The sequence below is a fragment of the Sus scrofa genome, chromosome 7 (genome assembly GCF_054392235.1).
Source record: "Sus scrofa isolate SSC_HxYL_T2T_F1_AM1 chromosome 7, Sscrofa_HxYL_maternal_Yorkshire_Landrace_v2.0, whole genome shotgun sequence".
Classification (NCBI taxonomy): Eukaryota; Metazoa; Chordata; class Mammalia; order Artiodactyla; family Suidae; genus Sus; species Sus scrofa.
The window spans coordinates 14,315,140-14,337,048 of NC_139389.1; the positions used below are offsets into that span (position 1 = coordinate 14,315,140).

General features: G+C 36.7%; 1 protein-coding gene across 12 annotated transcripts in view; it reads left to right on the forward strand.

Moving 5' to 3' along the window:
- LOC110261733 (uncharacterized) overlaps positions 1-21,909 on the forward strand; it is a 1,083,992-nt gene that overhangs the window by 152,369 nt on the left and 909,714 nt on the right. Inside the window, exon 3 of one of the 12 annotated variants that reach the window (XR_014809661.1) lies at positions 2,167-2,331. The exons of the other annotated variants lie outside the window; for them this stretch is intronic. The gene's annotated coding sequence lies outside the window, so the exon portion shown is untranslated. The remainder of the gene's footprint in view (positions 1-2,166; positions 2,332-21,909) is intronic. 12 annotated transcript variants of the gene reach the window in all.

A 21,909-nucleotide genomic window follows, 5' to 3' on the forward strand; every position in this document is an offset into this window, starting at 1 on the left:
GCATCCCTCTAACAATGACAGTGGAAAGACAACTTTTCCTTTCTCAAGGGTTCTGTAAAGAAATAAGAAGAACCGGTTTCATTGAATTAGCTTTTGTTAAACGTCCAGTTATAAACTGACTATTGTGGCAGGAAATTTGTACATGTTTATTGCCAGGCCTGGGTCACATACCCGTTCTAGCAGGGTGTACCTCCAACTCTTGCAAACACCCACATGGATTAACAGTGAGGGAGGTGTGGCACTAAAGGAAAATTAGATGCTGTTATCAGAAGGATGGGCACTGGCTAGCAAAAAATGATACCTTTCACTATGAGGGTCTTGATAACTACTTTTTAAACACTTGTAGGGCTGTGATGTATTAGGAGGATTAAGATTTTTCTATTTATCTCCGAAAGGAAGAGCTGGTGTCAGTGTGCAGAGGTTAAAGGGAAATAAGATTTTGTCTCTACATGAGGAATAATATTCCCATAGAGTATGAGTAGGTGTGTAAGGTAACTTATGCCCTGTCCTTAGAAGAATTTACTCAGAAGTTTAATGGCTGTTATAGAGGCTATTCCTGTTTTGTATTAAAGAATTACCTAGATATATTAGACAGTCCATTCTGTTTCCATGACTTCATTATTCTGTTTTCTACAAACACATGTGTGCCAGTGCATGCACACAACCTTCTGGTTATTAGATCTCCCAGGAGGGAAATTTAATTCAATTGCCTGATAAAGGCATTATTTAATGTCAATTGTTTTTGAATTGTTACTTCTGTGTCTGCTGAATTGATTCCATGTTTCCAGTTCTTCTTACTATATCATTACCCCAGGCATAAGTAGCTATACATGTGGCAAAGAAGATATAATGCTGATTAGGGGCAAGGGACTGGAAAGACATTTGGGCGTGGTTCACTTTATCCTTGCGTATAGGTCACTTCCCCAAGCAGATAGAAAATATTCAATTTCCACTTTGTATTTCAGTTCTAGTACCAAACACTGAGAGAATGTAGACTATAAGGAAGAAATAACACTAAAGGGAAGCCCTCAAAGATAATTCCATCATCCATAATGTTAGGCTCTTCCTGGCATTATGACTAATAAAACTCAGCTAAAAACATGTTCTAAATATTTTTATGTGAAAAAATAGAAAATTGTAATAAAATAATCGCTGTTATTTCAAACCATGACTATAAAATGCCCCTGGGACAGAGATGCCTAATTATGAAATAGAACAACTTTTGTTTCCCTCAGGCAATGTTTTCAAACTATTGCTCTCTCCAAAGTAGTCACTGTAATTAGTCCAATTCCCTAGAAGAAATGAAGAGTGTAAGGGAATTCATTTAGGGCTCTAGCTCAGGGCTGTGTCTTGGATTAGGACCAAATGGACTATTAAAATGTGAGTGCAAAATAAGTGTATCAGCACTGTGGGTCAGAAGAATACTTCTTAAAGAATTACTTGATACTATCTTTGAGTCATGATATTCACATAGTTTCAGTAGGTAGGCTGAGAGTTATCAATTTTAGGAAGAGTTGAACTTCAATGGAAGTTTAATCCCAATACTGATGAGCTAAGTAATCTCACCATGCTTCAGCTTTCCCAGTTCTTGAATGAGGTTAAAAATGAGTGTCTATTTAGAAACATGAAGGCTTAAAATAAACGAATGAATAAACTAATGGGCAAGGAGTGGAGGAAAAACTTAAAGATTTCTATTCTGTTTCCTCTTGAAATAGTTTAAAATACTATAATACTAGACAGGAAAAATGTTCTAGAATTATAAAAATCATTATTAGGTTAAGTATTTTATATTTTGCTACCTAGAATTTGTGTCTTTTTTTTTTTTCCTTTTCTAGGGCCTCACCCGCGGCATATGGAGGTCCCCAGGCTAGGGGTCTAATTGGAGGTGCAGCTGCCAGCCTATGCCAGAGCCACAGCAATGCGGGATCTGAGCTACGTCTGCGACCTACACCACAGCTCATGGCAATGTCGGATCCTTAACCCACTGAACAAGCCCAGGGAATCGAACCTGCAACCTCATGGTTCCTAGTCAGATTTGTTAACCACTGAGCCACGACGGGAACTCCTAAATCCTTCTAAATTACTTTTAAAGACACTTAGAATTATTTTGTGTCTTGTTGTTAGGAAACATTATATTGTTCATTCTGCTTTATTCTACTTTGACAGCTTTCAGAGATCACTGCTATTTCCTCAAGCCAGGATGTTGTGCCTTCTGTGTGGACTTTTTTCTCTTGACTTTGGATCTGCAGCTACAGCTTCATCCTCTTGATTTGTTCTCAGAGTGGAAATTGAATACAATCTATATCAGTCAAGATCCTGGCAGGAAATTGGGTAATTTTAATAGAGTTTAATAAGGGGACTATTTACAACAGTGTGTTCAGATTGTAGAGAAACCACAAAATACAACCCAGAATGACTGAGGAGAGGAGGGGTTCTCAGAATCCTGAAAGAAAAAAATATGTCGAGAGGGCTGCTTGACAGGAGCTGTGACCTTCATCTAGGAACTGAATCCATTCTGCAGTGATGGTAGAGAGGGAGCTGGCTAAATGACTGCCTGACCTTTATTTTTTCTGCTTTCTGACTTCCTGTCTACTCTATTGGTTTCTCTCACTGGAGTATATAAGAAGCTTGCTGATAGAGTAGTCTACATTGATTTCTGGCTACTCTCTGATTTCCTGTCTACTCTAATGTGTTCTCCCAGTGAATATAACCAGAAGTCAGAGTATGAGAAGCTTATGGATGGAGTGGTCCATACAGGTCAGCCTCCCAGGACACACAGTGGAGAAATGTGCACCGTGATTGTGGATAAGGGTATAACAGAAGAGATTCAGAATAATCTGTAGTAGTAGCCTTTTCAAAAGCAGAAGTTGGATAATAGGTTGCTGCCATATTTGACTAGATTTGAAGCAGAAGGTTTCATTGCCATGTTGCAGAATAAAGCTCACATTCAGGCCTTGAGTGAAGGGATGTCACCTGTGAGTTTATCAAACCACAGTTTTTGGCAACATGCCCTCTTCGTGACCCAGTCTTGAGTACCCTGCTTATTTGCATCTTGCTCTTATTTCATCCTCTGCAACATTAAAGCAATTTGCCTGGATTTAGAAATATCACATGTTGGGACACTTTGAAAAGACGCTTAGAATCATTAGACATTTTTCAAAAGACTGTGGAGATGTAAGAAAGGAAACATTAGAAGACTCAGAGGCCACTGAGGGGGACGGTTCAGAATAAGAGATGATTTTAAAGACCATGGCAAAAAAGAGTACCCAGGAAGATTGCTCCTGTCTTTTTTTCCCCCAGCAAATTCAAGGAGAATGAAACATTTTTAAGTGGTTAACGCTAAGTCCAGAAAATCAAACATCTTATTCTTTTCATTTTCTCCCTTTCTCTTTCTTTAAAATTAGGCAATTACTTTCTTCTGTTAGAATGATTTTCTCTACTTCTCAAATATTGGCTTAACTTAGAGAGGCTAAGTAATTTCAATAATCTTTATAATTACTATTTGATTATACCATCTTAAAATTTTATATCAAAAGCAATAATGTTATAGGAAACCTATATCTTCAAATAAAATATCTTCATGTATGTTAAAGGATCTTCTTAAAAACAAAGATATGCTCAGTTTTATTTCTTCTCAAAGTGCTATTCATTTTCTCTCATTTACCCTAAGGCTCAAATCTGGGGAAAATGGCTTTGATTAGATCTATGGTTTCAAAGTTTTCACAATTTACTCTTAGATTGCAGATATATTTTGAGAATAAATAAAATTATACCTGTAAAAAGTATTCTGAGTCTAGAGTGGAGAAGTTATGTGTCGTCATTAACCAAAGAGATCATTATTCTCTAAACATGGCTATAGGGGGTGCACAGGAAAGCCCCTCAATGAGATGGTCATCTTTTAAAAACTACACTTTATTTTACATTTAACAAAGTGAGTACTGTTCGAATTATTGACTGAGTGCCTGCAGACTTTGAGGACATTTTTTTTGGTGCATGTGATGTACTATTTGATACATGGAACAGTGTAGAAATAGATGTTTGGCTCTGAGGTACTTTCTGAGAAGATAAAAATAGGATTTAGTATAGTAGACTGGATGTCCAGTCAGGCCATGATGGCACTTTCAACTTTGTGGCTGCCCAAGAGTTGTGAGTGCGCAGAGATTAGTCTCTGGATTGCTCTTCAGCTCATCTCAAACTCATGAGCTATGGCACTGTTTTCGTTTCTTATTTTGTCATGACCGAGAGGTCACAAGAATCATACAAATCCAATCAAAAGTTACTCATAGCTAATTGGAGACTGACAAACCCTTAACGAGACTTGAGATAGTTCTTTCTTTTCATCTGTTTGTTTATAAGTGCTGCAGAGAAAAAGAGGGTTATTGATATCTTATAGCATAATTGGTCTTACAGAGGCTATCAGTACAATTCACTAAGTAAGCATCTCCTCTTGCTTAACCAGCCTAAACAACAAGCACAAATAAGTCACTAGGAAAGTGTGAAGTCAAATTGATGTAGGGTTTATTTCCCAGGCAAGTGGGTTATTTCAGTAGCTCTTTCTGTGTGATGTGGTTGATGTGGGAATCATCGGAATGAAAAATTTTTTTCTGGTTTATTTTTCTTTTTTGATTTGGTTTGCAGAGGAGATGTATAAGTTGATGGTTGATTTTATTGGATTATTGGATTAATTTAAAAAATTTTATACCTGAAGGTAGAGCATAGATCTATCTCTACAAAATTGATGTGCTTTAAAAACTAAATACAAGAGTTATTAAATGTGCAGCCATTTAATTTTGAGATTATGAGGACCTGACTGAAGAGGGCAGAAGTAGAAATGAAAAGGTGAGAGGCTTTGTATTTGGATGTAACTGAGAGAATCATATTGACATTAATAGAATAAGAATATTTGAGTGGCAGTTACCTTTGGAGGATAGAGGTGAGGTGGGGAAAGGATATTTAGTAAAATCTTGACATTTATAGATAACTTTTGTAGCATTCAGTAGTTCATAGTGACATCACAATTATGTCATTTCATGTATTAATATATAATGGAGATGATAACTCCATTGAGTTGTGAAGATTAAATGGGGCAATATGTATAAAAGGCTTAGGGATAATGATTAAAATTACATTATCATCACAAAAATGAATGATTCCTATGTGCCATATATTGTAAGATTTGTATGTATATTAACTCATTTAACTCCAGTGGCTCTATAAAGTGGGTACTGATATTATTATCTCATTTTATAGATGAGAAAAATGGGGGCATGTTGAAGGTGAAGCAACTTGCTCGAGGTTACATTAAGTGGCAGAGCACAGACCCAACTGAGGTAGTCGGGCTCCAGAATTTAGCTCCTAATCACTCCCTTCTATTGACTCCAGGGGAAAATTTGAACTGATTATTATAGAAGACTGGTGTACAATAGTAAATTTTCAGTGATTAAGTGATCCTAGCCAGCAGCCATGCATTCATAACTCAGTTAGTAAATATCATAAATTTGAGGATGATCAAAGGATCCTGGGAAGGTCAATGGGTCTGTGAGCATGAAGAAAGAGACTTTAATACTTTGTTATGTAAATTAGAAGGACATGTGTTCAGTTCTGTAAAATATTCATGAACAAAAAATTCAAAGTAATGTAATCGTAATTTTAGCTCTCTTGGTATTAATTTATTTGACATATGTTTTTTGAGCACCTATCACAGTGCTAAGCTCTGTGGGACATTTGATGGGGAAGAAGAGAAAATTCCTTCTCTTAACAAGCTGACTGTGTAGTGGGAAAGACAGATGAATGAAATGCAAATACAACATAGTGAAGCAATTACTCGGTAGAAGTAAGTACCAATATCAACTAACTTGGCAATGCCCACTAACCTGGCTATAAGAGGGTGAAATGTAAGGTTTTTTAGAGGAAGTGGTCTAAACTACAGAATTTAAAGGATGAACAGGAAATTAGTGCAGGTGAAAATGAGAGGGGAAGTAGAGAAATGAGAGAGAACGGGCTGTGCTTGTGAAACTGCAGCCTGGTCAATATGGTTGAAAGATACAATTTGTTGGGGGTGAGCATCAGGAGAGATAAAGCTGCCGAAGGGAGCCATTGGACAGCTCATGTTGGCCTTCTAGGTCATGGTGAGGAGTTTGATAATTATCTTGAGGGCAATGAAGCCTATTGATGTGAGTTAAGCAGAGAAATGCTATGTTTCAATAGCATGCTTGCAGTATATCTGGAGTCTACAGATAGGCTGGTCTAGTACTAATCTTGAAGGACTTTGGAGAATATATTTTTATTTATACCAAGTTTATATTTATGCACCTATTGCATATATAAAAACATTGCTAACTATGTTAAGGAAAGATAACCTTGCACCTAAATATTAGCATGCAGCATGCTCTTCTAATGAATGCAGTTTTATGTAAGTGCAAACCGAAGGACAAATGTGTACCATCAGATTTTTTTCACTACCAAATCACCAGTTATTTGTGCAGGGAGGCAGTTAAACTTGATTTCTAGTTATGACCGTGCTCTGTGATGCTGGGACAAATCAGTTAACCCCGGTTTTCTTATCTGTAACATGAGAAAGTTTAAGTCGATCATCATTAAAGTTTCCTCCAAAGCTCTAAAATTCACCTGTTGTGGTTTGAAACTTTTTAGACATTCCAGTTCTGTGAAAAGTGATGAAGTTTTACAATATACTATTCTTTATGTTTTTCCTCTGCCTATCTGGGTAACCTCAGTTGTAGTTCTTGTTGTAGAGATAGGCTGAAGTAATAGCAGGATATTCAAGTCAAAGAAGAAATTTGCAGACCATCTTATTCATTCCCACACATTATGCGTGATGACACTGAGACATCCTAATTATGTGACTTATCCAAATTCTAGCAGTGGGTCAGTGGTAGAGTGAAGTCCAGAGCTTGGGTGTTTCTGACATCAACTCAGTACTTTTTTTTTTTCTATTTTAGGGGTCACCTTCCTCACTTCTTCTAGGACATATAGGGTGATGTCTTAGGTAATAAATTGGGAAGAAAGTTTGGTACCATGGAAGATTTCAGATGTTCTTAAGTAGAAGTGACTGTGTATCACTGCCAAGTTAGGGCTGCTGTTTATTTTTCTGGCTTTGAGTTGCTTAACACACACACACACACACACACACACACACACACACACACACACGCACACACACACACACAAATCATAATATATGTAATAACATACATGTATATATATTTTCTTCCCTATTCTTTATGAATAATTTCTCCTTTTGTCCTAGTGTTTTCCTCTCTGGTTTCTCTAGAAGAAAGATCCTTTTTCCTCCTTTCCCTACCCCCAGTTCTCTTACATCAGCAACTAAATGATCTTCCTTTTAGTTCAGGAAGCGGGCAGCCTCCAATCTGGGGTGTTTAGATAGCCAGCTAATTAAGGCGAAAGCAGGTGTGGATGGGTCTATTCAGCCTGTAAATAAGTGCCCAAAATTAAAGTTATTGGTCTGTGAGTGTTAGCAGGTGGAAGCACTGTTTTATACCTTGTATAAAGGAGGGGAAAAGAAGTGGGGTGAGAAGGTCTTAAAGTAGGGAAGGAAAAAAATGACCTTTTATTAAAAAATGATTTTTTATGACTAAAAGCTCTTCAAAAGCGAATGTGTCTCTTTCTGAAACATTGTCTTGTTTGGAATTAATCCTAAAAACATATAATTGTCTGCCCTAAGAGTATAATGGTCCCTGAGCAAGGCTCCATGAACTATATGGCCTGCGCAGAAATAATTCATGGTCTCAAGCTGATACTTACTGCATAACTCATGACTGACTACATTCATAAGTGCCTGTGTTCTTTTGTTATTTCTCTCCTCTATTTCTTACATATGCTCAAATGCCCAGAGTTCCCTATCTGCAAAACCCCTCACTTAAATGCTGTGAAAAAAAATATGATCTATTGTTGCACAACTTAATGCATTACTTAATGAAGCGATCTGGAAATAAAATTTACATGAGGAAATGAGTTCCTGGGAGCATACTTCTCCCTTTGTCATTTCTTTTTTCTTCCTGATTTTTTCCCCTTTCTTTTTCCTTCCTTTGTGTTTAATAATTTATTTTAGCATTTCTTAACTGGAGGACATTTTTCAATAGGGTGTTATGGCAGAAGACCACAAAAGCATCATATATTACTCATTCAGAATACATTAATACATGGATGAAATGCTAACCCATGCAATAGAATAATTATAGTGTATCTTCATTCAAATTGTACACATGGCTTTGTGATCACGCTCATTAATTTAGATCTAAATGAAGCAAAATTATTCTGCATGGCTGCTGAGTTAATTTATGTGATATAAGTAAAGAAAAGTTAAATAAAGTGTGGTGGAAAATGAGATTGGAACTAGGCAATTAGGTCCAGAGAAAGATATTCACTCATCTTCCCAGTCTTACTGACCCCTGTTGTCTGCAAGGGTTATTCATGTTATTGAAAAACTTTGTCCATTTTAAGACTGTATTGGGGCATCAGGGGATACATTGAGGGTTTGGGATGGAAATGCTGTAAAATCTGGTTGTGATGATTGTTGTACACCTATAAATGTAATAAAATTCATTAAGTAATTAAAAAAAGACTGTATCAGAATGTCTTCATGAAAGTTCTGAGGCATCTTCTTCACAGCTAAATTTTAGGGGATGGAGAAAAATGGAACAGTATGATAGATGCTTTTGCTTTAAACTATTCAAATATCCAGGTTACACTATACAAGTTTTTCTATTTATGTGAGCCTAAACTCCTGATAAAAAGGGGACAATGCTGTAATGGGTAGTCTTTTTAGGGGCATGAAAATACTATAAGCAGAGTGCATATTGTATATTCTTTCTAGTAGCCAAAGAAATAAACTTGTCTTTTTTTTAATTGAGGAAGAAAATGTCACCATGATTTTCTAGTAGTACAGCGATCTATGTATAATATATCTTAGAAATAGCTACCCCATTGATTTCTACCTTATTTCAGCCCATTTAAAGTGTTTGAAAGCAGTAACTAGTTTCAGTTTTGTGATTAGTGGGATAATAGTTTGTCTAACAAGACAGATGAATGATGATATTTCTCTAGGTAGAAAATAAATTGATTTTGAATCCAAATGCCATTTGAAAGCATCCACAAAAACCTCTGTCCTTAATTTACTTAAGCTTTCATTTCTGTGAAAGAAAAGCAGATTTGATTCAACTGGAAAAAATTCCACTGTCCTAAATTCTGGAGAGACAAAGATGAATAAAACAAGACCTCTATTCTCCTGACTGCTTGAATCTAATTCACCAAAAGAAGAAAACATATGCAAATATCTAATAAACTGTACCACAAGCAAGGAGATGGTTCAAGCTACATTGGAGATTCAAAGAAGAATATTCAAATCTAAGTAGCAGTATGGTGAAGATAGCCTTCATGAAGATGATTCTTTTGATATTGACCATGGAGGAAGGCATAGGCTCATAGAGAAGACATAGAAATTGGGGGCAGAGGAAGCAGGGGTTAGAGGTGAAGTAGTCAGGAGTTGAGCAATGGTCTGGAGTGTAGGGTCCAGTGGGGCAATCATGAGAGGGAAATCTAGAAAGGTAGATTCGGATAACATTGTGGGGGTTGAGGTTGGGTGAGGCATTTTTTATTTCTCTTGGGAGTAAGGAAGGGGCATTGGAAGTTTGTGAGCACCTGGGTGATGTCAGTGATGTAAGGGATATATAGGAATAGAGAGGTCATTAGGGGACTGGGCAGCTAGCCAGGCAAGTAAGAACTAGTGGTTAAACTAGGAAGGATCATTGGGAATGATAATAAAGGACAAAGTTGGGGGAAGTTTGCAGGCCCAGTTTGTGGGATGTTAGGTAGAGGAAAAGAATAAGAGTTAGATACTAGTGACTTTAGCAGAAATCCAAAGGAGTTGCAGAATGTGGTGGAACAGTAACCTCCGTTTTATATTTGTGTGTTTGAGGTGCTTGTGGGACATTTAGTAAAAGATGTATAGCAGTCAGTTATAGATTAGAGCTACTTTGTAATAGTTCAGGTTAAAGCTACTTTGAGAACTTGAGCCTAGGGAGACACTAGAGGGCAAACATAGTAATTGAAGCTATGGGAGTAGGTGACATTTCTCAGGAAGAATAAGTAGAGGGGAAAGCAAAATGAATGGTCTTAATGGTAGATTTCTTCACTTTGGGGAAGGAGAGGAAATTTAAGAGTAGAGAGGAGTAATCAGAGATACAGAGGACCATGACAATGATGTAATTCAGTGAAGTGTAAGCAGGAGAGAGTTTTAAGAAGGATAAGACCAACAGAATCAAATATAGTAGAGTGGCTGAGTAGGAGGAGGACAAAGACATGACTGTTGAATTTGGTGTTCAGAAGGTCAATGGCTACTTTAGTTACAGGTTGGAGACAGAAAATAGACTGTAAGTGCTCAGATGAGTGGCTCAGTAAGGCTCTGATAAGTGGTGGGTTCAGGATGCTGCTCTTTCAAGGTGAACAAAGAATGTTGAGATCAGTCTGGAGAAAGGAATCTTTTGAAAAGATTGGATGTCAATCTTTAAAATTTTTAAGCCTTCTCTGATGGATTTCTACAACCTATTTTCACTGGAGCTCCCTGTTCCTTGGAGCATGAATCTGATACCAACAATGATTTCCCATCATTTGCTAGGATTCTCTGGAGTAGGGAGATCATTACACAGTGGGAACTTCCTCTCATATGCTGACCATGAACATCTCCCTTCTAAAAAAGGACTTCATTTTCTCATGGACATACTGCCTTTCTGTCATGTTTCTGTAGAATAAAAAGTGGTAAAAAACCTTACCAACCTCAACTGGTAAGGCTGGAGGTCATGATTCTGGAATATAGCAACTCATATATCTATTGAGTATAGAGAGGTAGGAACACATCTTTTTCAAGAGTTCCCTTCCATCCAGTGGGGCTCTATGCCTCAATCTATTTTGTACCCCTAAGATCTATTTTGTCACAGAACCATTTTGAAAGACTGTGTAATAATGAATTTTTTTTCAGAAGGAAAGAGAAAGAAAGATAATAAAGAATTTAATGAAATAGAATATTTGCACCTTCCAAATTCATTTAACAAATCTCGACTTTCTGTTTTCATCATGATGGATGCAAATGTCCATTTTCCTCTTTGCCTTTCAGCTTATCCTGTTATTAATGATTTTTCTCCTTACTGCTTTATTTAGTGTAGAAAATAAGGTATCAAGGATTCAAATAAATATATGGTTAAATCTTTATTACCAGGATTCCAAAGGTTGGTGGCAATATGTTCTGGCTCTAATTTTTAAACATTAGCCCTATAGAGTATTTTATTTCTCATCTCTATTCTGTGTGAAATGATTTATGCAATCATCATCTTTGTATTGTTATTGAAAGTAAGGTCCTTTTTTACATACCAAAGAGTGTACAAAGTTTCAAACTTTCTCTCAGACATTATGAGATCACTTGGGGGTAAAGTGCTGCCTCAGCAGAAATACTGTAGCTGTCACTGATTTGTGGAGACATCAGAGGGAAATGAAGGGAGACCAAAGAGTGAATAAGGCAGTCATTTCAAGTATAAGTAATCCCAAGAACAAACTTTTACTCATTTATAGTTTCTGCAATTTTAGAGAGTTAGTGCCTGGGGTTTTTCCTTGGCCCCTTCTGTACAATTATCTTGAGACTGATTTTCTTGCAATAGCATTCTCTCTCTCTCTCTCTCTCTCTCTCTCTCTCTCTCTCTCTCTCTCTCTCTCTTTTTGGTCTTTTCTGGGGCTGCAATTGTGGCATATGGAGGCTCCCAGGCTAGGGGTCTAATAGGAGCTATAGCGGCTGGCCTATGCCACAGCCACAGCAATGAGGGATCTGAGCAAACTACACCACAAACTACATCTGCAAACTACACCACAGCTCATGGCAATGCTGGATCCTTAACCCACTGAGCAAGGCCAGGGATCGAACCCACAACCTCATGGTTTCTAGTCAGATTTGTTAACTACTGAGCCACGATGGGAACTCCATAGCAATAGTATTCTCAAAAATGAGAGTAATTCATGAGAATGTATTTATTTAGTGACTCATTAAAACTACATTCACATTTTTACTAAGCTATACAGTTTTGATTTTCTATGTGAACTTTTTGGCATGGCATTGTGGACATATTTGCTTTAAAATATTTATATTTATAGTTTATTTACTGTGTTGTGTCAGTTTCTGCTGTACAGCATAGCGGCTCAGTTATATGTGCGCATATACACACACACACGCATACATACACATGCACACACACATTCTTTTTCTAATACTATCTTCCATCATGTTCTGCCCCAGAGATTAGACATAGTTCCCTGTGCTGTACAGTAAGACCCCATTGCTTATCCATTCTAAATGTAATAGTTTGCATCTATCAACCCCAAACTCCCCATCCATCCCACTCCTCCTCCCTCTTGACTACCACAAGTCTGTTCTCTATGTCCATGATCTGTTTCTGTTTTATAGATAGGATCATTTGTGCCATATTTTAGATTCCACATGTAAGTCATATCATACGGTATTTGTCTTTCTCTTTCAGACTTACTTCACTTAGTATAAGAGCCTCTAGTTCCATCCATGTTGCTGCAAATGGCCTTTTCTTGGCTGAGTACTATTCCATTGTATATATGTACCACATTTTCTTAATCCATTCATCTGTTGATGGACATTTAGGTTGTTTCCTTTAAATCATCAGCCTAATATTAACTTGTGTTACCTTAATACAACTGCCTTCCTCTACCTCTCTCTCTCCTTCTTCTGTTAGTTCTAGTCCCCTATCCTCTTCTCAGGAGGGTAGGGAACACACCTAATTTTACCTAAAACTAAAACTCTTGCCTTGGATAGCATGTTCTGCAACTACTCATGATTCCCTGTGTGCTGACTTCTCATTCTCTTCCAGGATCTCTGCACCACCCTACATCTCTAACATGTTCCTACCTTAACCTCTTATCCAGACTCTAACTCACTCTACTCTGGCTTTAGGGTCCAGTTGTGTTACCTTAAAAGATATGTTCAAGTCCTAATCCTCAATACTGTGAATGTGACCTTTATTTAGAAATAAGGTCTTTGTGGATGTCAGCAAGTTAAGATGAGGTTGTACTGGATTAGAATGGGTCCTAATCCAATGACCTTACAAACAGAGGGAAATTTGAACACAGACACACAGTGAGAGCAACATGAAGGTAGAAGCAGAGATTGGAGTGATGCACCTATAAGCTGAAGGATATCAAGGATTGCCAGCAACCACTAGGAGCTAGGACAGAGACACAAACATATTTTCCCTTAGAGCCCCCAGAAGGAATGACTCTAGCTAACACCTTGGTTTTGGACCTCTAGCTTCCAGAGATGAGAGAATACATTTGTATTTTTTAAGTTATCAAATTTGTGGTAATTTGTAAAGAAGCCCAAGGAAACTAATTTATCTTTCTTTTTATATATTTTAAGAATTATTTAGTTTTTGACAAAAATAAAATTAAAACTAGGTAGTAGTTAGGCTTCTTAATCAGGCCTCTGGGTTGCGAATAAAAGAAACTGATCTTGACTTTTTTTTTTTTTTGCCACACCTGTGGAATGTAGAAGTTCCTGTGCCAGGGATCAAACCTGTACCACAGCAGCAACCCAAGCCTCTGCAGTGACAGCACTGGATCCTTAACCTGCTTCACTGAAAGAGAACTACTGATGTTGGCTATAACTAGCCAATAAAGTAGAATTTATTAGACTATAAAAACAGTTAATGGAATCAACAGAAAAGTTGGAGAATCAATGGAAAAGTATACCAGGCTATTGTCCTGCATAATTTTTGGGACATCATGGCTACTGGACATGCCACTGTGGCTGCTTTATCTTCACAGTGAATTCCCTCTGATTTTGCTGCCTGACCCCAATTTAATCATTCAGGAGTTAGTCTACTAGTGGGAGTGTTCTCAGCTAAGCCTTGGCTTTGGGCCCCTGCCTTGGATGCAAGGGAACAGGGATAGACCACTTCTCCTGAGGCTCTAGAGGGGGAAGTAGAGCCTTCGGGTGACTCTTATCTGAACTTTTCTTAGCACCTGTGTAAAAGAAAAATTTTGCTCCAGATTCTTGTTAAAAATGGCAAGGCAGATTTATTCAATCTACTAAAGCAGGGGAGAGAGACTTGAATTGAGCACTAAGCTCAATTCTAACAGCAAATGCAGCTAGAGATTTGTAGCCAAGAGGAAGGGTGAAGGTGATAGTGGATGGAAAATTAAGAGGAACTTGATCAGATATTGAGGTTGGGGGGATTCTAGTTAAACTGACTTAACAGGATTCTTTGCTATAAGTGGTTGTGAACTAGTGAAGGGAGATCAGAGGAACCTGACTAAAGTCAGTTCAAGGGGAGATTATTTATTATCCATTAATGAGTATAAATGGGAAAGGAATATGAATAATAATAATGGTCTAATTATCTTGATATTGATCTATTATGAATTTGTAAGAAGTAAGCAAATCTGCCTTGACCTGAAAAGGAAGGAGTGGAGTGTTCCTTGCTACTGGTTGGAGTCCCAAGTAATGTTGCTTTGCTGTGTGATTCAGCTCTTTCTTAGATTCTCCTGTAATTGCCTGGTTGGGGTAGTTGGTTGCCTTTTTGGTAATATTTACTCTTTATTTGAAGTCTCCTATCTTTCTTTAGCATCTAGAGAAGAAGGGCATATCCGCTGTGGTTGTTGTCTTCATTCGCACACTTCAGACCAGTTGTCTGCCATCCCTCCACTCCCCAGGAGGCCCTGCCCTCTGGACCAGTTTCCCATTGGAGTTGGCAAATGGGAGGCACTGGCAGAAAGAGAGAGAAATATCACTTTTTACTTTGGTGGCACAGTTTAGGCAGTAGACAAATTCTCCAGCTCTCACTGGAGCCTTGTGATACTGTTTCTTCATTTTGCCCATTCAGTCTAGGGGTAGAAATGGCTTTTCACTGTTTTCTTTAATCCCGTCCATAACCCTGCACATAATCCCTTTGTTAAAAATCTCTTCTGATGAACCATCAGACTCATACAATTTTTCTCAAAACCTGCTTGGACTTTGGGCCAGTCATCTTTGTATTTACATGTTGTCTCTGCTCAACCACATACTTTCTGTTTTTCAAGATTTTTGTCAAAATCTTGCTTTCTCAGGTTATACCCTTTCTATTTCCATAAAATTGCGAATGGATGCACTTTATTTTGAGATGTTTGTGTACTTATATATTTTCACTTTGAATATACCCAACTAGGTATTGAGAGTACGTGTTTCAAGGTTAAGTGCAGTATATACTGTCTAATTTAAATGCTCTTTCCCTATCCCTTCCCAATAGGTGTCTGTAAGATGTTGCATATGCTGAATATAGTAGGAGAACTTTACTGAAAATCAACTAAGACCAGCTGTATACAGAGTCATATTTTCTTATATTGTAGTTGTGAAATACATTGTATTTAATATTTGTTATATAGGGTGCTTTGAATTTCTGGAAAAAAGTATAGACATTTATATTCTTAATATTTTTTCTAGTATAAAAAGGAAAGGAAAAAGGTTCTTTTTTCTCGCTTCAACTACTCTGACACTTTTATTTTATTGTATTTTTCAGCTTTATTCCGATCAAATTGATGTATAACATTGTGTAAGTTTAAGGGGTACAATGTGATGATTTGGTACATATACATTGTGACATGTTTACCACAGTAAACTTTGTTAAAGCATACTTTACCTCATATAATTACAACTACTTTGTTACTGTTATGGTGAGAACAGTAAAACTCTGCTCTTGTAGCAACTTTTAAGTATCCAACACAGTTTTGTTAACTATAGTCACCATGCTGTGTATAAGATCCCCAGAGCTTATTCATCTTATTACTAAGAGTTTGTACCCTTTGACTAACATCTCTGATTTCCCTCATCCCTAAACACCTGGCAACCACCATTCTACTCTGTTTCCATGGGCTTAATGTTTTTATATTTCACTCACAACTGAAATCATGCAATATTTCTCTTTCTCTGTCTTATTTCATGTAGAACAATGTCCTCAAGGTCCACCCATATTGTTGAAAATGGCAGAATTTCCTGCTTTTTATAAAGAATAATATTCCTCTGTGTATGTTGTGTGTGTGTATCACGTCTTTTTTTATCTGTTCATCCATCAAAAGACACTTAGGTTGTTTTCATAGCGTAACTGTTGTAAATAATGTTGCAGTGAACATGGGAATGTGCAGATATCTCTTAGAGATCCTGAATTCATTTTCTTTGGATATATAGCCAAAGTAGGATTGTTGGATCACATGATAGTTCTATTTTTAACTTTTTAAGGACACTCCATAATGTTTTCCATAGTAGCTGTACCAGTTTACACTCCTACTAGCAGTGTACCAGGATTCCATTTTATCCACATCCTGCCTAGAATTTGTTATCACTCGTCTTTTTGTAATGGCCAGTCTAACAGATATGAGGTATATCTCATTGTGGTTTTGATTTGCATTTCCCTGATGGTTAGTCATGTACCTTTTCATGTACTTGTTGGCAATTTTTATGTTCTCTTTGGAAAAATGTTTAATCAAGTCCTCTTCCAATTTTTAAAGCAGATTTTGTTTGCTATTATATTATATTAATTTTTAATATTTTGGGTATTAACTCATATATATACATGTATGTATATCTTGAAAATATTTTCTGCCACTTCATAAGTTGCTTTTTCATTTTGCTGGTTGTTTTTTGATATACAGAAGCTTTTGAGTTTTATGTAGTCCCACTTGTTGATTTTTGCTTTTGTTGCTTGTGTTTTTGGTGTCATATCCAAAAAATAAAAAAAAATCTTTGCTAAGAATGAAATCAAGGAACTTTTTAGCTTCTGTTTTCCTCTAGAAGTTTTATGTCCTTAACCTATTTTAAGTTAACTTTTGCAAGTGATTACAAGAGAGGGTTCCAACTTCATTGTTTTGAATACGGATATCCAGTTTTCTCAGGACCATCATTGAGGAAACTATTCTTTCCTTATTGAATATTCTTGGCTACTTTTTCAAATATTAGTTTTATATTTATGCATGGATTTATTTCTAGGCTTTTACTTCTGTTCCATTGGTTTATGCATCTGTTTTGAGGCCAATACAATGCTGTTTTGATTAGTATATCTTTGTGGTATAATTTGAAATCAGGAAGAGTGATGCTTCTAGCTTTGTTCTTTTCCAAGATTGCTTTAACCATTTGGGGTCTTTTTGGTTCCATGTCAATTTTAGCGTTGTTTTTTTTCTATTTCTATAAAATATGGCATTGGAATTTTGATAGAGGTAGGATGGAATCTCTAGATAACTCTGGTTAGTATGAACATTTAAATGGTATTAACTCTTCTGATCCATAAATGTGAGCTATCTTTCAATATGTTTTTGTCTTTTTCAACTTACTTGCTCAACATCTTATAGATGTTTCCTGTGTATAGATCTTACATTTCCTTGGTTAAATTTATTCCCAAGTGTTTTATTGCTTTTGATGCTATTGTAAATGGGGTTTAAAAAATTTCTTTTTCAGATAACTCATTGTAAGTGTATAGAATCCACTGATTTTTGTATGTTTACTTTAGATCCTGAAATTTTATTGAATTTATTTGTTAGGTGTGACAGGTTTTTTTTTTTGGTTAAGTCTTTAGAATTTTCTTTATACTAGATTATGTAATCAACAAACAGATAATTTTAATTCTTGACTTTTGATTTGGATGCCTTTTACTTCTTTCTATTGCTTTTGATTGCTCTGGATATGATTTCTAGTATTATACTGAATAGGAGTGGTGAGAATGGGCAACTTAGTTTTGTTCTTGATCTTAGTTAGAGGGAAGGGAAAATTTCAACTTTTCATTGAGTATGATGTTAGCTGTAGGTTTGTCATATATGGTCTCCATTACTCCCTCTCTACTCAATTTGTTGAGAGTATTTATCATGAAACAATGTTGAATTTTATCAAATGCTTTTTTTCTACGTATATTGAAATGGTTATGTGATTTTTGTCTCATTCTGTTAATATGCATATATTGAAACAACCTTGCATCCCAAGGGTAAATCCCAGTTGATTGTGCTGTATTATCCTTTAAATATGCTGTTGAATTTGATTTAATAGTATTTTGTTGATATTTATGTTTACATTCATCAGGGATATTGTCCTATAGTTATCTTTTATGTAGTATCCTTATCTGGCTTTGGTATCAGGGTAATGCTAGCCTCATAAAATGAGTTTGGAGGTATCACCTTGCTTTCAATTTTTTTTTGGAAGAGTTGGAAAAGAATTGACATTAATTCTTTAAATGTTTGGTAGAATTTACCTGTGAAGGCTTCTGGTCCTGGGTTTTGGTTTGATGAGAAGTTTTTGATTACTAATCCAATCTTCTTACATTTTTTTTTCTTTTTGGTCTTTTTAGGGCTGCATCTGTGACACATGGAAGTTCCCAGGCTAGGGGTCAAATTGGAGCTGTAGCTGCTGTCCTCCATGACAGCCACAGCAATGCCAGATCTGAGTCATGTCTGCAACCTACACCACAGCTCATGGCAATTCTGGATCCTTAACCCACTGAGTGAGGTCAGGTATCAAACCTGTGTCCTCATGGATACTAATCAGATTCATTTCCTCTGAGCCACGATGGGGACTCCCAATCTCCTTACTTGTTATTGGACTGATCAAATTTTCTATTTCTTCATGATTCAGACTTGGTAAGTTATGTTTCTAGGAGTTTATTTCTTCAAGGTTTTCTAATTTGTTGGTATATAATTATTCATAGTAGTCTCATACAATCTTTTTTATTTCTGTGTAATTGGTTGTAATGTTTCCTTTTTGATTTATGATTTTATTTATTTAAGATTTTGCTTTCTTGGTAAGTACAGCTAAAGTTTTGTCAATTTTATTTATTTTTTTAAAAAAAAACAGCCCTTAATTTTGTTGATCTTTTCTGTTGTTTTTCTGTTCTTTGTTTCACTTATTTCTGCTCTGATCTTTATTTCCTTCCTTCACTAACTTTTAGTTCAGTTTGTTCTTGTTTTTCTAGTTCCCTGAGGTATGAAATGAGGTTGTTTATTTGAGGTCTTTGTTATAAACCTATAAGCCTCCCTCTTAACACTGCTATTACTGCAACCTATGGGTTTTGGTATGTTGTGTTTTCATTTTTATTTGATCCTTTTTTTTAATTAAAAAATTTTTTTTTGTCTTTTCCAGGGCCACACCCATGGCATATGGAGGTTCCCAGGCTAGGTGTCTAATCGGAGCTGTACCCAGTGGTCTATGCCAGAGCCACAGTGATGCAGGATCTGAGCCGCATCTGCGACCTACATCACAGCTCACAGCAACACTGGATCCTTAACCCACTGACCGAGCTCAGAGATCAAACCTGCAACCTCATGGCTCCTAGTCGGATTCGTTAATCACTGAGCCACAATGGGAACTCCTTACTTGATCTTAAAGTGGGATCTTCTTGGGTTGCCCCCAAAGGCTGAGTAAGCTGATTGTTCATCCTACTCTTTCTTTGCTTGCAAGGGGAGCTCTTTGTAGTTAAGGAGTTCCTGCTTGGCACTAAGCAAGGCCAGGTTGGGGAATGGGATGATGCAGGTAAAAATAAAACTATCTTCCTTCCCTTTTTGTTTGGTTATTCTCTAGTTTTTGTTTCAATATGTTGCTGAAGTTTTTAAAGTAGATTCCAGAGCTTTCCCAGTATGTTTTGTTTGTAAATAGCTGTCTAAATGTTGATCTTTGTGGGGAATGTAGGCTGGGGTCTGTTTCTTTACCATCTTGGTGACATCAGTCACTATGACACTTCTAACTAGTTACAGTGAGTCACAATTCAAGAGAAGGGAGCTAAGAGATTATCTAACGAGAGTTTCATGGCAGATGAGTGATTTGCCAGAAGTCACACTTTTAATAGTAAAATAGAAAGGAGGCAATCTGGCATGTTAGAAGCCCACAGACCTTATGTAATATAGGACTACCATGGCAGGTTGTAAGCCCACAGACTTTGGTTGGAATCTATTTCTATAGTTCACTCCTTAGAAAATTTCTTTAACTCTCCTGGCCTTCAATTTCCTCACTGGTATAAGGGAGGAAAACTACCAAGACTGTTGTATGGTAGTAGAAAGCTTGAAAATGGCAGAGATTGAAAAACAGCTTTTATGTAGCTTATACCTCTTCCCTGTCTAGAGTCAGGGAAGCTTTCCTAGAAATAGGAAATTAAGCTTGGTGTAATGGAGAGAACACTACTGTGATTCAGTGCTTAAATTTGACAAATTTGAATCTGCATTTAGGCTTCACCACATACAGTTTGCAGCAATTGGAATATTATTTCACCTTCATGAAGTTCAGTTTCCCTGTATCTCAAATGCCGGTGAAAGTTTATTTTAAGATCAAACGGAATATATGTGTGTGTGTGTATGTGTATCTATATATCTGTGTAAGGAATTGAGGAAAAGAGCTATGGCGTAAAGTTAATGTTCTTACCATATAATATGTGAGGATAAAACCCTCAGTTATTAACACCGTGACTGTGGACAAGTCACTCATCCCTACTGGGCCCTAATGCAATGTCTTGATTCATCTGAATTCAGTGGGTATTCACAGATACCCGGTCTATTTAAAACAACTTAGCTGGAATCAGAGCTCTACCTCATATCAAGGCTTTATCCTACCCATGATCTTTGAGTAAGCCATCTTGAATATTATGCAAATACTTTTTTCACTGAATTCTTAAAAAAGTAAAACCTCAAAATATCCTGCTTAGCTTGGGACTGTGAAAAAAAGAGTTTAGTTAAGCATATACATATATTTCATAACGTATGTGCTCTATTTACCTTTTGTAGCAAAGGGCAAACAAAATTCCAACTTTGACCTCTAGTTACACCCCCTTACTTCCCAAAAAAGTCTTAGAAATGTTCCCAATCTCAAGAAACCATGGTACAAAGAGCTCCACTTAGAGTCATTATCTTGGATAGGTGCAATGAATTAGTTTAATCTTCACTTCCTACTACTGCAAATCATGCTCTGGCAAAAGGAGGGTAGCAGACAGACACTGGGATGACCCCCTGATGATCTTTGCCTGCTAATGTTCACATTCTTGTGTAGTAACTTCCTTTGAGTGTGGGCAGAAACTGCAACTTGCTTCTAACCAACAGATATGGCAAAAATAATAAATGTCACTCCTGTGATTATGTTTTAATGTAAAAGACTCTGTCTTTCCAGTAGAATTGCTCTGGAGACTCTCCCTTTCTCACATGATTTGAAGAAGTAGTAGGTCATATTGAAGGGGTCCATGTAGCAAGAAGCTGGCAGAACCTTCTAGGTGCTAAGGTCAACTTTCAGTTGACAACAAATAAGGAGATAGGACCCTTGGTCCTATTGTAAGGAAATGAACACAGCCGACAGCCTGAGTGAGCTTGGAAGTGGATTTTTCCCCAATCTAGCTTCGAGCTGAAGACAGCTTCAGCTGACACACTTTGATTATAACCTCTGGGGTCCAGAGTAGAGGAACCAGTCAAGTTGTGCCGGGACTGTGATCCACAAAAAATATGAAACAATAAATATGTATTGTTTTACGTCTCTTAAGTTTGCAGATATTTGTTAACCAAGAATAGATAATTTATGTAATAGAGTAGATATTCTATCTTATGCAGTTTTCTATATATCTGTTTATAATTAGAAAAATAGATATATTCTATATTTAAAAATATTTAAAAATACTTCCCTTTTACTATAAGAAGAAAAGAAGGCAGTAATGGTATCTTAGCAAATATTATAAACTACACCTAAAGTACTATGGTTTTAAACCTGTTCTAAGCTTTTAAATATAGAAAGCAGGTGTGAACTTTGAAAAATTTGTTTTCTTCCCCATGTATGTAATGTCTACACTAACACTTGGGGTTGGGAGGGAAAGGAGACATTATGAA